Source organism: Podarcis cretensis (assembly GCF_951804945.1).
Source record: "Podarcis cretensis genome assembly, chromosome: 3".
NCBI classification, from domain to species: Eukaryota; Metazoa; Chordata; class Lepidosauria; order Squamata; family Lacertidae; genus Podarcis; species Podarcis cretensis.
This window is the reverse complement of record NC_137172.1, coordinates 63,615,500-63,630,695: the sequence shown is the minus strand read 5'-3', so window position 1 is coordinate 63,630,695 and position 15,196 is coordinate 63,615,500. Positions and strand designations below refer to the sequence as shown.

General features: G+C 44.4%; 1 protein-coding gene across 1 annotated transcript in view; it reads left to right on the top strand.

The window, feature by feature from the left end:
- SLC35D3 (solute carrier family 35 member D3) overlaps positions 1–15,196 on the top strand; it is a 231,550-nt gene that overhangs the window by 69,840 nt on the left and 146,514 nt on the right. The window lies entirely within an intron of this gene.

Sequence of the window (15,196 nt, the reverse complement as noted above, 5' to 3'; positions counted from 1 at the left end):
ATTATAGTTTAGCATGATGAGAGGCTCAGATCATTTCTTTAATTCCATGGTTATCTTCACTGCAGTTAATTTTTAAAAATACCATTCGTTTATAGTACAAACACCAAACATGGATTTTTGAAGATGTTTTAGAACAGCATAACCTACCCTGGGGGTGGGAGGTTCTTCCACAAAGCAAAGCATCAGTAATTAAAAATGATTTGGTCTAGAAAGCTAGATGTGTTCTAGGAAGCCCAATGACACAGCTCAACTAACCTGGTTCCAGTTATTTTGATGAACACAAGCCCATAACGTAGTTAATCTCCATAAAAATCCAAGTCTTTATGACTTGGAAACATAAATTCATACCTCAGCAACATTCTTTCCTGATTATTATAATTCTTAGTGCATTGCCTTACCATCTGCTTATCTGCAGAAATTGCAGTCCTATTGAATTTAATTGTCAGAAGCCCAAGTTGTACAAAGAAATATGAGAATACCTGCAATCTTTTCTGCTTGGTTGATGGCAGGGTTCTTTTTTACAAAAGAGGTAGCTGAAACAATATATCACTCTGAACTGGCTTACGTGTTGCTTCCCTGTGCTCTACCACAGAATAACAATTGCACAGTGCATGGCAGCAATACGAGCTTTGTCACTGAACATCAGTGAAAGTCAAAGTATTTCCTAACCATAATCTTCCAGATAATTATAGGATTATGCATGACAGTTCTAGCAAAATATGCACCACTGATGACTGTATAGTTGCCAGCTTTATGAAGCAGCATCCCTTGTAACCTTGTGCTTTTCTTCTAGAAAAAATAGGTGCCGGTACTCACCATGAAGTTTTTTCAATAAGTGCCACACTTTTAACCAGTGCTTTTCTTCTAGGGGGGGGGGATGTGCTGGTACTACATACCTCTGAGTACCCCAGGAAAAAAAGCACTGCTTATAGCTAGTGATATGAATTGGAAAATGGTGGTTCCACCTCACCCCTTCATAAGAAGCTGCCACTGAAACATAGGATTATAAATGGAAGGGTTTTCCCTCTGCACCATGCTTGTGGGAATAGAGCCCACCCTCCAAAGGAATGTTGTTAATTTCATTTCTATACCACTTTATATTTTTGAAGAAAAATCTCAAAGCAGTTTACAACACATTAAAACACCAGACAGAGCACTCCAAAATAAAACATTACTGAAGAAAGTCAAATATAAAGTATATATTCGGAGCAACATACAGTGGTACCTCAGGTTAAGAACTTAATTCGTTCTGGAGGTTTGTTCTTAACCTGAAACTGTTCTTAACCTGAGTTACCACTTTAGCTAATGGGGCCTCCCGCTGCTGCCACACTGCCACCGTGGTTCTGTTCTCATCCTGAGGTAAAGTTCTTAACCCGAGGTACTATTTCTTGGTTAGCAGAGTCTAACCTGAAGTGTCTGTAATAATAATAATAATAATATTTTATTTATATCCCGCCCTCCCCAGCCGAAGCTGGGCTCAGAGTGGCTAACAACAATAAAAATAACACAGTTTACATAAAATCACAATCAATTAATTGAAATGCATTCTAAAACCAATTTATTCTAAAATCAATTCAAAATCAAATTAATGGCAACCATTGGGCTAGAGTTCTGTGAGGATTAACGAAGGAGGGGGTCAGACTGTGCCTTGGCCAAAGGTCTGGTGGAACAGCTCTGTCTTGCAGGCCCTGCGGAAAGATGTCAAGTCCTGCAGGGCCCTAGTCTCTTGTGACAGAGCGTTCCACCAGATCGGGGCCACAGCCAAAAAAGCCCTGGCTCTGGTTGAGGCCAGCCTAACCACCCTGTGGCCCGGGATCTCCAAGATGTTTTTATTTGAAGAGCGTAATGTCCTCCGTGGGACATACCAGGAGAGGTGGTCCCATAGGTACGAGGGTCCTAGGCCGTATAGGGCTTTAAAGGTTAAAACCAGCACCTTAAACCTGATCCTGTACTCCACTGGGAGCCAGTGCAGCTGTATAGTACCGGGTGAATGTGATCCCATGGTGAGGACCCCGTAAGGCATTCTGCAGCTGCTGGAGTTTCAGGGTCAGTCTCCTGAAGCATCTGTAACCTGAGGTACCACTGTAGTTAATAGGAAACCAACGTATTGGTGGAAAACCAATATGGTGTGATTCTTCTCCTGAACAACATCACACTGGCCTAGGAATCAGGTACTCAACACCTGCCCCAACAAAGTAGGCTGATTGAAATCAGTGTGATAGACATGCACAGGAGATTAATTTGGGATACTTTGCTGACATTTGGCTTTGATGCCTATTGCCATGCTTTTAATTGGGTCATTATGCAACTCGGCTGTGACTGTGGAAAGGATATCTGAAGGTAATCTTCAAGATAAAGTGGTAACAGAATCTATACGGTAGTGACATTGTTTTCTTATTTAAACTGGATTAGCTGTTGACGTATGTTTGCACTGTAGGAAAAAAACAGACTTTTGGATCAATCTTATCTACAGATCGTGGGTGAGAGCTGCCTCTTACAGCATGTTGTCCATAGTATTGGCTAGAGAGGGACAACATTTTCAAAGTGCAAAAGTCATTTGACCAACATCACATACATTTAGGAGCCTAACAAAGCAATCCTAAATACGTTTATTCAGATCTAAGTCCCATTATTTTTAAGGGACTTCACTCTATAGTTGCTGGGCATATGACCATGCCTGGGCAGCACAATCCTAACATGTTTGTGTAAAATAAAACTCCATGTAATGCATCCACAACTGGATAGTTCAGTTGGTTAGACCATGGTGCTGATAAGGTTGCAGGTTTGATCCCCATATGGGACAGCTGCATATTCCTGCATTTCAGGGGGTTGGACTAGATCAGGCTTCCTCAGCCCCATCCCTCCAGATGTTTTTGGCCTGCAACTCTCATGATCCCCAGCTAGCAGGACCAGTGGTCAGGGATGATGGGAATTGTAGTCTCAAAACATCTGGAGGCCCAAGGTTGAGGAAGCCTGGACTAGATGATACTCAGGGTCCCTTCCAACTCTAAAATTCCCTGATTCTATTATTCTAATGCCACTCTTCATTCTTTGATAGGTTTTTGAATGCTCATTTTTTTCACGGAGTTGGAAAGGACTTTAGTCAATTCTTTACTCATTAGTCTCACTGAGACATACTAGAACCAAATCAAGCCAAAGACATTGGATGGCTGTAGGCATGCACTGCATTTTTCCATTCTTCCTGCCATTTGTAAGGAACCAGTGCATTCTGATGGTCTTTTGATGTCTTTCAAATATCTTACGTATCTATTTTATCTGGTCGTCTACACTAGGGATTGTGGGAGGGTGTAGCCCCCCCCCCCCAGATGGTGTTGCACTGCAGCTTCTATCATGCCTGATGTAAACATTAGCAAACACATCAGCACAGAGTATGGATACCTTTTAGTGCATTGGCTACTGTGTAAAATGACCAGAAATAAAATGTCAGATTATGTGTTTCTTGTCAGATGCCCTTATTCAGAGCAATATAGTGAAAAAAATGCTAGTAAATTGCTCAAGTAATCTCACTACTTTTAGTTCGGGTGTGTCTGCCACAAAGGAGAAGAAGTAGTCATCTGGTTTGACTCTATACCTTCCTGGAAAAACAGGTAGCCTGGACCCAGGCTGTCCCCTCCCTGGTCAGGGTAGATTAAATCTCCACTCCATCCCAGACTGGTAATTAGTCATACTCAAGGACGCAGTCTGTCATTTCAGTGCTGCACATACAGGTGTGCAGTCTTGAGTGCCAGACTCAGTGTGATTCATGCTCTGGATCTGTTTCACCCAGAAACTTTACTGTCTGGATTCATTTGCACCATCATACCTGGACCAGGTGTTAATTGCCAGCAGCCTGTTGGGACAATTCACCTGCAGGCTGCCCTTCTATGACAAAGTAGAAAAGCAGACAGTCTTCTCTATGACGACGAGAGAAAAATTATGAAATGAGTACACTACTGCTGTCTTGCCACTGAGGGTCACTCCTCTTCCAGGCATGGCACATGCAGACATGCACACTTAATTCTCCTGGTTTTAAAGCGGCTTAATTAGAAAATGCAACAGACATCAGGTAGACTAATATTTCTAGCAATTATTATTATTATTATTATTACTACTACTACTACTACTATGCATCACATCAATTTGTAGTGGATTAGATTGCACCTGACTAGGGACAAAGTCTCAGAAAAGGGTAAAGATTCTAATCTGAAACAAAATTAAAAGCAGGAAGATGTTCTCTGGGAACAATTCTTTCTTGTTTTGAAAGGCAAATTGATTGTAAAGTTATCACATACTCCTTGCACCAGCCAAATGGGCAAGAGAGAGATGAATGCCCCCCCCCCCCAAAGCACAGAGTGATGTATGAAATGGAATATTTATATGAAGTGTGAATGAACAGTTTGTCTGTGATAATTGCATTGGTGTTGTATTGATTTAACACGAAACTGGAGACATGCTAGGTATATTAGTTCCATGTTGTGTAGAGCTTAAAAGCAGTGTACAATTTAAAGGACTAATAACTCAGTCTGCAAATTCAGAGGTGGTTCGAGCCCATCCAGGGTCAGCTGTGGACAGGATTCCTGCATTGCTCGGGGCTGGACTAGATGGCCTTTGGTATCCCGTCCAACTCTACAATTCAGTGATTCTATGTCGGATAACCAATGGGTGGTATTGAATGCTAGTCCTACTCAGAGTAAACCCAATGAAGTTAATGGAGACAACTTAGGTTCATAAATTTCATTTTTTAAAAAAAATGATATTTATTCAAAGTTTCAAAAATACATAGATACATTAAAAACAGAAAAAAATACAACAGAAAGAAGAAAAGAAAAAACTAAGGGAAAAAAAAGAGGAAAAAAAAGAGAAAAAAGAAAAATACACATCCCATTTTACATCTTTTCATTTGCTTGTTTCTTAGACCTCCTCAGGACGCAGGTGGCGCTGTGGGTTAAAGCCTCAGCGCCTAGGACTTGCCGATCGAAAGGTCGGCGGTTCGAATCCCTGCGGCGGGGTGCGCTCCCGCTGCTCGGTCCCAGCGCCTGCCAACCTAGCAGTTCGAAAGCACCTCCGGGTGCAAGTAGATAAATAGGGACCGCTTACCAGCGGGAAGGTAATCGGCGTTTCCGTGTGTGGCTCTGGCTCGCCAGAGCAGCGATGTCACGCTGGCCACGTGACCCGGAAGTGTCTCCGGACAGCGCTGGCCCCTGGCCTCTTAAGTGAGATGGGCGCACAACCCCAGAGTCTGTCAAGACTGGCCCGTACGGGCAGGGGTACCTTTACCTTTACCTAGACCTCCTCACACCTCCCTTTTTGTATTCTAACTTAACTCGTTGTTTCAGCAAATTCTTCCCATATTTCTCAATTTTTATTTAAATAATTTGTCTTAACAATCTATCTTATTAATTAATTCAACATATCCTTTCCATCTTTTACCATATTCTATTATTCAATTAACCTTAATTTATTTAACCTTATCTTACCTTAAAAGCCTTAAAATTCAAAATTTAAACCATATTTATACATAACTCCTTAAATCCTTTCTACTAAGGCCAATTAATTCCTTTCCATTATTTCACCTGATATTTCATTAATATTACACTAATTCCAAAAATAAAAAAAGAAAATTTTCCCTAGTTGTTATCCAACGTCTCTTCTTCCTGGTTTCGGGTTATGTCAGTCCTTTCTATACATTCCATCCAGTCCATCAATCTGGTGATCTTATATCCGAGGCCCTTAAGTCTCTTCTATGCCCCTTCTGCAGATTTTCTTGTTCTTGTTTGTAGTTGCACTCTTCCTTGTCTTTTGTTGGTTTCTTTCTTAATTTCTTCCCTTTCTCCTTGGGGAGTAGGTCTCTGGGGGATTCCAACCGGTAATAATCTCCATTTTCCTTCATCAAGCCAGTCCATTCCCCACAGTCCCACTCCCTGTCATCATCTTTGTATTCCAAAAAGTGGCTGTCCAAAAAGTAATTGTCAACATGTTTCATAGTTCCACCAGATTTAAGAGCTTCCTTAACTCCAAACACTTCCATGTACACTCCAAGTTCAAACTTCCAATGCAACAACTTTTGCTCCTGCAGGACTTTGGATCTCTCCATTTGTGTTGCTTGGGCTGCAATCACAGCCTCCTCCACCTTCCTCTGCCCTTGCCCTTGCCCGATCAAACCAGTTTCCTGGATTAGTCGCTGTATAGTTTCTTTATCCTTATTTCCTGTTAATTCATATTCACTGGCTACGGCAGTCATCAAGTCCAACTTCTCATTCATCAAATTCATCCTCTCATGCAACTGCTCCAGCAAAGCATTTGTCTTATCAAGGGCAGACACCAAAACTTCCTCCCAGCACATCTCTATTCAAGGTCAAAAGACTGGTCCCACGATCTCAATCTCTCAGCTGTAATGTCTCCAAGTAAACTGCAGCAACAAACTGACAAGCTCCCTCTAGGGGACACAATTTCTATTTGTATCCATCTTTAAAAACGTATCCAACAAAAGAAAAAAGAAAATTACTTTCATTTTTCAAATACTTTGTTTCTTTAAAAAGCAGAAAGCAGCATTGAAGTTAATTTGTTTCTCTTTTTTTGACTATCTGTCAAAGTGCTCCGCTTTCAATCAATGAACATCTCCAACAGTTTCTGTCCTGACACCCCGTTCCCAGGTTTGAGACGATGGAAACTTATATTCCTTTACTCTCTCTCCTGCAGGCTTAAACAGTCAAATTCTCCCCCCCCCCTTTTCTCCTGCTTTCCAAGGGGGTTTTATTAGTTGTAGATGCAGGAAAATTCAATCTTTAAAACAACTTTCCAGGCTCTTAGATTGTAGAGTTTTTGCTTTAGTCTACTTACAAAAAGCGGAAGGCGGACTTCCTGTTTAAACCTTCCCGCTTCAGTGCCTAATTCAAGAATTTCTTGATCCAATTTTCCGTTTTTACTCACGGGTACTTGTTTAGAGTCCGAATGTCAACAGGAAAAAGTCAGCGCTCTCCGGCGATGGCTGTGCGGCTTCCCTCCGTGAAAGTAGCAATCGGTTCGCTGCACCGCGCTGCTCACCCCACTTCGCTCCGGAGCCCCAAAAAGGGGGTTTCCCTGTGAGTAGGGGAGGCACTCTTGGTGCTTTGCCGAACCCCACGTTCCCAGGCTCCTCCGCCTGGGATTTCTAGCGGGTCCCCACCTTCGCCGCGGCGGGAAGACCCAGTTTCCACGGAGCCCGTTCCTCCGATCGGAGGAACTCCGCCATTCGCCGATGGCGCTAACCCGGAAGTGCTTAGGTTCATAAATTTCAGTGGGTCAACTCTGAGTAACAACTTGGCTGAATACAGCCCAGTATTTATTTTCATGTTTAAGTGTGCTTTTATGCTAAAATTGTGTCTAGCATTTTATGATGGAAACTATAAAAGTGAGTCTGTGTCTGCAACCTGAAAGATACCCAGATATAATAATAATAATAATAATAATAATAATAATAATAATAATAATAATAATTAATTATTTATACCCCGCCCATCTGGCTGGGCCTCCCCAGCCACTCTGGGCGGCTTCCATAGAAACCAAAAATACAGTAAAATATCACATGTTAAAAACTTCCCTGAACAGGGCTGCCTTAAGATGTCTTCTGAATGTCAGGTAGTTGTTTATCGCTTTGACATCTGCTGGAAGGGCGTTCGACAGGGTGGGCGCCACTACCGAGAAGGCCCTCTGCCTGGTTCCCTGTAGCTTTGCTTCTCGCAATGAGGGAACCGCCAGAAGGCCCTCGGCGCTGGACCTCAGCTTCCAGGCAGAATGATGGGGGTGGAGATGCTCCTTCAGGTATACTGGACCGAGGCTGTTTAGGGCTTTAAAGGTCAGCACCAACACTTTGAATTGTGCTCGGAAACGTACTGGGAGCCAATGTAGGTCTTTCAAGACCGGTGTTATATGGTCTCGGCGGCCGCCCCCAGTCACCAGTCTAGCTGCTGCATTCTGGATTAGTTGTAGTTTCCGAGTCACCTTCAAAGGTAGCCCCACGTAGAGTGCATTGCAGTAGTCCAAGCGGGAGATAACCAGAGCATGCACCACTCTGGCGAGACAGTCCGCAGGCAGATAGGGTCTCAGCCTACGTACCAGATGGAGCTGGTAAACAGCTGCCCTGGACACAGATTTGACCTGTGCCTCTATGGACAGCTGTAAGTCCAAAATGACTCCCAGGCTGTGCACCTGGTCCTTCAGGGGCACAGTTACCCCATTCAGGACCAGGGAATCCTCCACACCAGCCCGCCTCCTGTCCCCCAAAAACAGTACTTCTGTCTTGTCAGGATTCAACCTCAATCTGTTAGCCACCATCCATCCTCCAACCGCCTCCAGACACTCACACAGGACCTTCACCGCCTTCACTGGTTCTGATTTAAAAGAGAGGTAGAGCTGGGTATCATCTGCATACTGATGAACACCCAGCCCAAACCTCCTGATGATCTCTCCCAGTGGCTGCATGTAAATGTTGAAAAGCATGGGGGAGAGGACAGAACCCTGAGGCACCCCACAAGTGAGAGCCCAGGGGTCTGAACACTCACCCCCCACCACCACTTTCTGAACACGGCCCAGGAGGAAGGAGCGGAAACACTGTATGACAGTGCCCCCAGCTCCCAGCCCCTCAAGACGGTCCAGAAGGATGTTATGGTTGATGGTATCAAACGCCGCTGAGAGATCCAGCAGAACTAGGAAACAGCTCTCACCTTTGTCCCTAGCCCGCCGGAGATCATCAACCAGTGCGACCAAGGCAGTTTCAGTCCCATGATGAGGCCTGAATCCCGACTGGAAGGGATCCAAATGGTCCGCATCCTCCAGGCGTGCCTGGAGTTGTTCAGCAACCACGCACTCAATCACCTTGCCCAAGAATGGAAGATTTGAGACTGGGCGATAGTTGGCCATTGTAGCCGCATCTAAAGATGGTTTTTTAAGAAGCGGTTTAATAACCGCCTCTTTCAGCGGGTCTGGGAAGGCTCCCTCATGGAGGGAAGCATTCACCACCCCACGAAGCCCATCACCCAGTCCTTCCCGGCTAGCTTTTATAAGCCAGACTGGGCAAGGATCCAGGAGACAGGTGGTTGGTTTCACTCGTCTAAGCAGCCTGTCCACATCCTCGGAGGTAACAGATTGGAATTGATCCCACTCAACTTGACTAGACAAAACTCTAGCACTCTCCCGCCCTGGCCCTGCTCCCACGGTGGAGTCTACTTCTTCCCGAATCTGAGTGATTTTATCTGCAAAAAACTTTGCAAAATCATTGCAGGAGAACATGTGGCCCGTACTGGGCCCCAATGTTGCAGGTGGTTCCGCTAAATTGTGAACCACCTGAAAAAGTCTCCTGCTGCTGTTTTCTGCAGATGCAATAGAGGCGGTGAAGAAATTCTTCTTCGCCGTCGCTATTGCCACTTGGTAGGCTCGACGTTGAGCTCTAACCTGTGTCCGGTCAGATTCGGAATGAGTTATCCGCCACCGGTGCTCTAGCCGTCTCAACGATTGTTTCATTGCCCTCAGATCCGTGGAAATCCATGGGGCTGTCCGGGCTCCATGCAATCGGAGAGGGCGCTTCGGAGCCAAACAGTCAATAGCCCTGGTTAACTCCACATTCCAGTGGGCCACCAGGGAATCAGCTGAAAGGCCATCAACATGGGATAAAGCATCCCCTACCACTCTCTGGAAACCATTTGGATCCATTAAGTGGTGGGGGCAGACCATCCAAATTGGTCCCACCTCCCTGCAGAGGGGATGGGTCGCAGAGAAGTCCAGTTGCACCAGGAAGTGATCTGACCATAACACTTCTTTCGTTTCGCTTTTACTTAGTGTCAGATCACCAACATCCATAGAGGTAAACACCAGGTCCAAGGCATGTCTGCGGCTATGGGTTGGGCCAGACTTATTCAGGGCCAGACTTAAACATATATAAATTATGGTGCCCTGACTTGGGGGAGAAAAGGAGTCATACAGTTTCTGAGCTTAACTCAAATGGCCCTGCTCAAAATGGTGAGTATTCCTGGAAATGTGCCTAGTTTTGGCTTAGGCCTAACTAAAAGCCACACCATGACTATGCAACAGGCATAGCTCACAGAGATTAACCTCTGGCTCTGGGACACAGGTAGTGTCCTCACAAGCTAAGTTGCTCAGTATAGAGTAGAAACATGCATTATGTTCTTTCTGCATTATGTAATGATTTAAAGCTGATAAATTGATACACACACTTGTAATTAGAGAGGGAGAGCTGGCTTTCTCACTCCCCCATCCCATCCCTGACTGAGCAAAATTTGAATATAAGGAGAGATCTGACGGTCAATTCCACGCTTTGTTAATTTCACATATAGTTGTTCTCATTTCATAACTGGGTGAAGAAACATGGGCTGCCTCTGTGCATTTTGTTACCTTCCTGTCAAGGGGAGAGAGAGCTCACACAAAGCGGGGGAGTGTTTTAATGCTGGTGTCCTGAAAATGTATCTAGGTTCTCATCGTGTGCTGAACCCTCCACCCACCCAGCACTGAAATTTGCCTCCATCACCAAAGTTGATGCCATAGATTGCATTGCAGGGAGAGCACATGAACACTGCCAGATATTGTTCCCACTTCAAGGGCTTATTTTATTACTAGTCTGTTTCTACAGGAAAAGAGAAATAATAATAATAATAATAATAATAATAATAATAATAATAATAATAATAATAATAATTTATTATTTATACCCCGCCCATCTGGCTGGGCCTCCCCAACCCAAAAAATACATTGGGTTGAAAGGATGTTGTATTATTGGATTAATTCTATTGGCTTTTCCTTTTTGTTGACGCCTCGCCGCTTTTTGTTTGGTATCACTGCTAATTTAGGTATAATTCTCGATGATTGCTGCATCAGACCAAAGGCCTGTCTGTGTCCACCACCCCATTTTCCACAGTGGCCAACCAGCTGCCTCCTGTCTTGTGCAGAACACTATGGTTCTCCAGGAAGAAGCATTCAGAGGAAGGCTGCCCAAACCTGACGGTAGACTTGCAGCCTTGATTTATAACTCTAGCAGTGTACAGTGGCAGTCTTTTCCCACCCCGCCTACCTTTGCAGGAGAAAGTGGTTTATGGGCTTACCCCAATTGCCTTGCACAAGCCTGGACTTGTGGTGCCATAACTGAGCGGTGGCATTTTTTGCCTTCAAAACACTTGTATTTCTCAGTAAGGTGTGTGGCATAAGTCAGCACTTGTTACATCTTGGCATCCATAGTTGGCCTGACACACCCTGCCATTTAACATCTGTTTAAAACCTTAGGAGCCCCGTGGGAAAGGTATGCAAGTTCCATAACAGAAATCACACTGTGCTGATTGTACCGATAACCAAGCTGTTCCTAAGACACACAAACCCTAAGAGCAGAACCAAGCCTAGGGCTTAGCTCTTCTCCAAGCTGGTTAAGTGGGTTCTTCTGCTGAGCCATTGGGCAGTGTGCCAAAATGAACACCAAAGCCAGATAGTGCCTCTAGATTATTTATTCAACTATGTTTTGTGTTCCAAACCAGTGATAGGGAAGCGATGAAGCACAGCAGACCACTAGGTCCTCAATGCCAGCACAACAGGCCTTCAAAATTCTGTGCCATGTTCATCGGCATCCACAGGGGTATTTTGGGGGTGTGTGGAAATGGGAGTAGAACTTGAAAAAGGGGGAGCAGGCTAGTTTCTCACATAATAACATTGAGAATAATGCCTGTACATTTTGCATGATCTCCGGTTCTGCCAATGCCAGAAACTTAACCTCTTAATAAAATGATGAAAGCTGGGAACCGGGGATTATTTTTCAACTGGAAAGGGGCACAAATGCCCCTCTTAACCCCCCCCCCTCCGCTGGATGACCATGACCCAATCTCAAGTCTATAGAGGTACTGAAGATACTGACTTGTTATAGAATTGTAGAGTTGGAAGGGATCCCGTGGGTCATCCAGGGTCTTTCCTCCTGCAATGCAGGAATCTCAGCTAAAGCATCCGTGACATGGCAGGGTATATTCTTATTAAATTGTTGGAGTATAGCTGGCATAACCACAGAGGAGACACCAATACCAGTGAGTCTACATGGATGAAGTCTGTTCTCTGTACTTCAGTCTAAATTTTTCCTTTGGACCTGTGTGGCATACTGGGACGGGGAGACAGCAAGAGAACATCTCTCTCTCTCAACTATGGAGAAGTGTGGCCTCAGGCTTCTTCCTTTTTTCTGTCACAGTAAGGAATCGCTTGCTGCTGTATCGGCAAGGGTGACAGAGTATGTGCTTTGCATCCAGAAGATCCCAAGTTCAAACCCCAGCACCTCCAAGCAGGACTGGGAGAGACCCTCCTGAAATCCTGTAGACAATGTTGAGCTAGATGGACTGATGGTCTGACTCAGTAGAAGGCAGCTTCCTAGGTCTTTTGGTAACTTGCAATGGTCACTGGCATAGTTACATTCAAAGCATTCAAAGTTGCCAAGGTTCCAAATTGCTGCAGAGATGGAAGCTCTCTGCAAACGAAAGGGTACTTTGCTGATGGGGAAAGAGCCCCCCCCCCCATCTCCAGTTCTGTTTTCGTCACAGCTCGGAGGCTTACACGGCATATAAAGTGACAAAAGGAAATAAGATACTGAGCAGTGTTTGAGTATAATTTAAAAAAGAAAAAGAACCCAAGTACATTTCTTCAATTTAACAGAGACAGTTGATCTAATAATATGCACTAAAAATTTCTATGTCTATAAGGTAGCTACTGTGAAGAACAGAAACTAATCATAGCTTCCTTGCCTTAGCTGGAATCAATTACTGTCCAGATGCTAATCTGGGAAACACAGAACAAGAGTGCCATCTATTGGCATTATTTTTTTCCATGATTTAAACTTTTTAGTGAACTAAGGCTGTTTGAGTGTCCCACCAGTTTATTCAGAATTTACTAAGAACTGTTATCGCTATACATCCTTTCCCCCTTACATTAGTGATCTTGTTGTACTGAGATGTTCTTCCTTTTTGGTGCCTGCATTTTTAGGTTTATTTCAAAATAAATTCCATGCAGAAATATTTATGTAATTGGTGTCTTCCAGAAGAAATGTTTATTTTGCCTTCTAGCAATAAGAAATATAAAGACACACACATATATTTTTATAACAAACATGTATGTAATTAGAAACAAATCTGTACAAAAGTGCTTTAACATTAGGTGGATTACAAACTTGGATTAGAAGTTCCATGCCCATAAATCAAACACAGCATTTTTAGAACTTTGTGGCTAATGTTGGTCACAGGACAGAGAGGTGGGGGATAAAGAAGAGGAGGAGGAGTTTGGATTTGATATCCCGCTTTATCACTACCCTAAGGAGTCTCAAAGCAGCTAACATTCTCCTTTCCCTTCCTCCCCCACAACAAGCCCTCTGTGAGGCGAGTGAGGCTGAGAGACTTCAGAGAAGTGTGACTAGCCCAAGGTCACCCAGCAGCTGCATGTGGAGGAGCGGAGACGCAAACCCGGTTCACCAGATTATGAGTCCACTGCTCTTAATCACTACACCACGCTGGCTCTCACACATTACAGATCAGTGCTAAACCCTAGGCTAACCACAGATATGGCAGAATGGGTGAATGCCTTGGGCTCTGCAGAGTCAGCCTATCTGTAGGTTGTTCAAAAACCCAGAACAGTATTTAGATGGCTCCAAAACGCCTTGATAATCTCAGGTCGAAATGAAGATTTTGCTGAACAGTTCATTAGTTTAGGAAGGTCAAGCAGCTCTTCCTGCAGTGGGTAAGCATACACTGCATTGCACATACGCAATGAATCTGCAGTAAAAAGGGAGACTGCAGAAATCCTCTGACTTCCGTCTATTCAGTTCCCCATGTGACGCGAGTTAGTGCATTGCTTCCCCTTTTTTTGCTGTCTAGTCCCTGTTTGACATTGTGTGGTGTGTGCCCCCCCCCCGTATCAGCCCACATTTGTATCTTATTATAGGTAGACTAGACTAAGGAACAATACAAACGGGGGAGAAAGCCCTGAATATAAATAACCCCCAAAGCAGAGCAGATATATAGGAAGTGGACAGGGCTGACCAGATGCTAGACCATATGATAAACACCAAGAGTCATGGTGCAGTATAAAAAACTGGGCATTTATATGGTACAGCTGGCTATGCATAATCTTTTCCTAATTTATGAGGCTGGAGCATCTGGTGTGTTACTGTCATTCTATTAGGTCCCCCCCCCCCACTTCCAAGTGAGCTGTGTCTTGTTATGAGTATCAGATTTTTAAACACTGCCCTGCCAGTGGGTGAAATGAAAATGCAATTTGGGGAGATGCATTAATGTGAACCTATTGCTCATAATAATGCCTTTCAGAAGTGAACATGGTACCTGAGAACAAACAAGGGGGGGGGGTGTAATTTCTATCAATTCACACACACTTCATTTTATACATGGCTGCAGCTCACAGGCTTTGCAGTCGCAAGGGACGCGACCTGTATTTGCACCCATCTATGTGGCGATGAGGGTTTTTATCAGTTCCAACTATCAATCTAAAGAAAAGGAAGAGCGAACTACACTAGACTGGAAAAGATATTCTCTACAAAGTTAGGAGAAGGTATCCAGATAGAGGGGCATTAAAATCAGTTGACCACAGACCAAGGCCCAAGCATGCTGGTGGGGCGGGTACAATTTAATGCTTGAGGATATTTATGGAAACTTATTTAATTGTATCTATATAGCTATTGGGGACACAGGTGGCGCTGTGGGTAAAAGCCTCAGTGCCTAGGGCTTGCCGATCGAAAGGTCGGCGGTTCGAATCCCTGCGGCGGGGTGCGCTCCCGTCGTTCGGTCCCAGCGCCTGCCAACCTAGCAGTTCGAAAGCACCCCCAGGTGCAAGTAGATAAATAGGGACCGCTTACCAGCGGGAAGGTAAACGGCGTTTCCGTGTGCGGCTCTGGCTCGCCAGATGCAGCTTTGTCACGCTGGCCACGTGACCCGAAAGTGTCTCCGGACAGCGCTGGCCCCTGGCCTCTTAAGTGAGATGGGCGCACAACCCCAGAGTCTGTCAAGACTGGCCCGTACGGGCAGGGGTACCTTTACCTTTACCTTATATAGCTATTATTAGAAAAGTTAGCTGAAGCCCTTCTCTAGAAGTGTGCGTGTAGCTGTACAGTTAAACTAAGTCTTTGGTTATAATAAAACTTTCAGGTCTTCTTTGAAGTAAGGGATTCAATGTGGCTTAC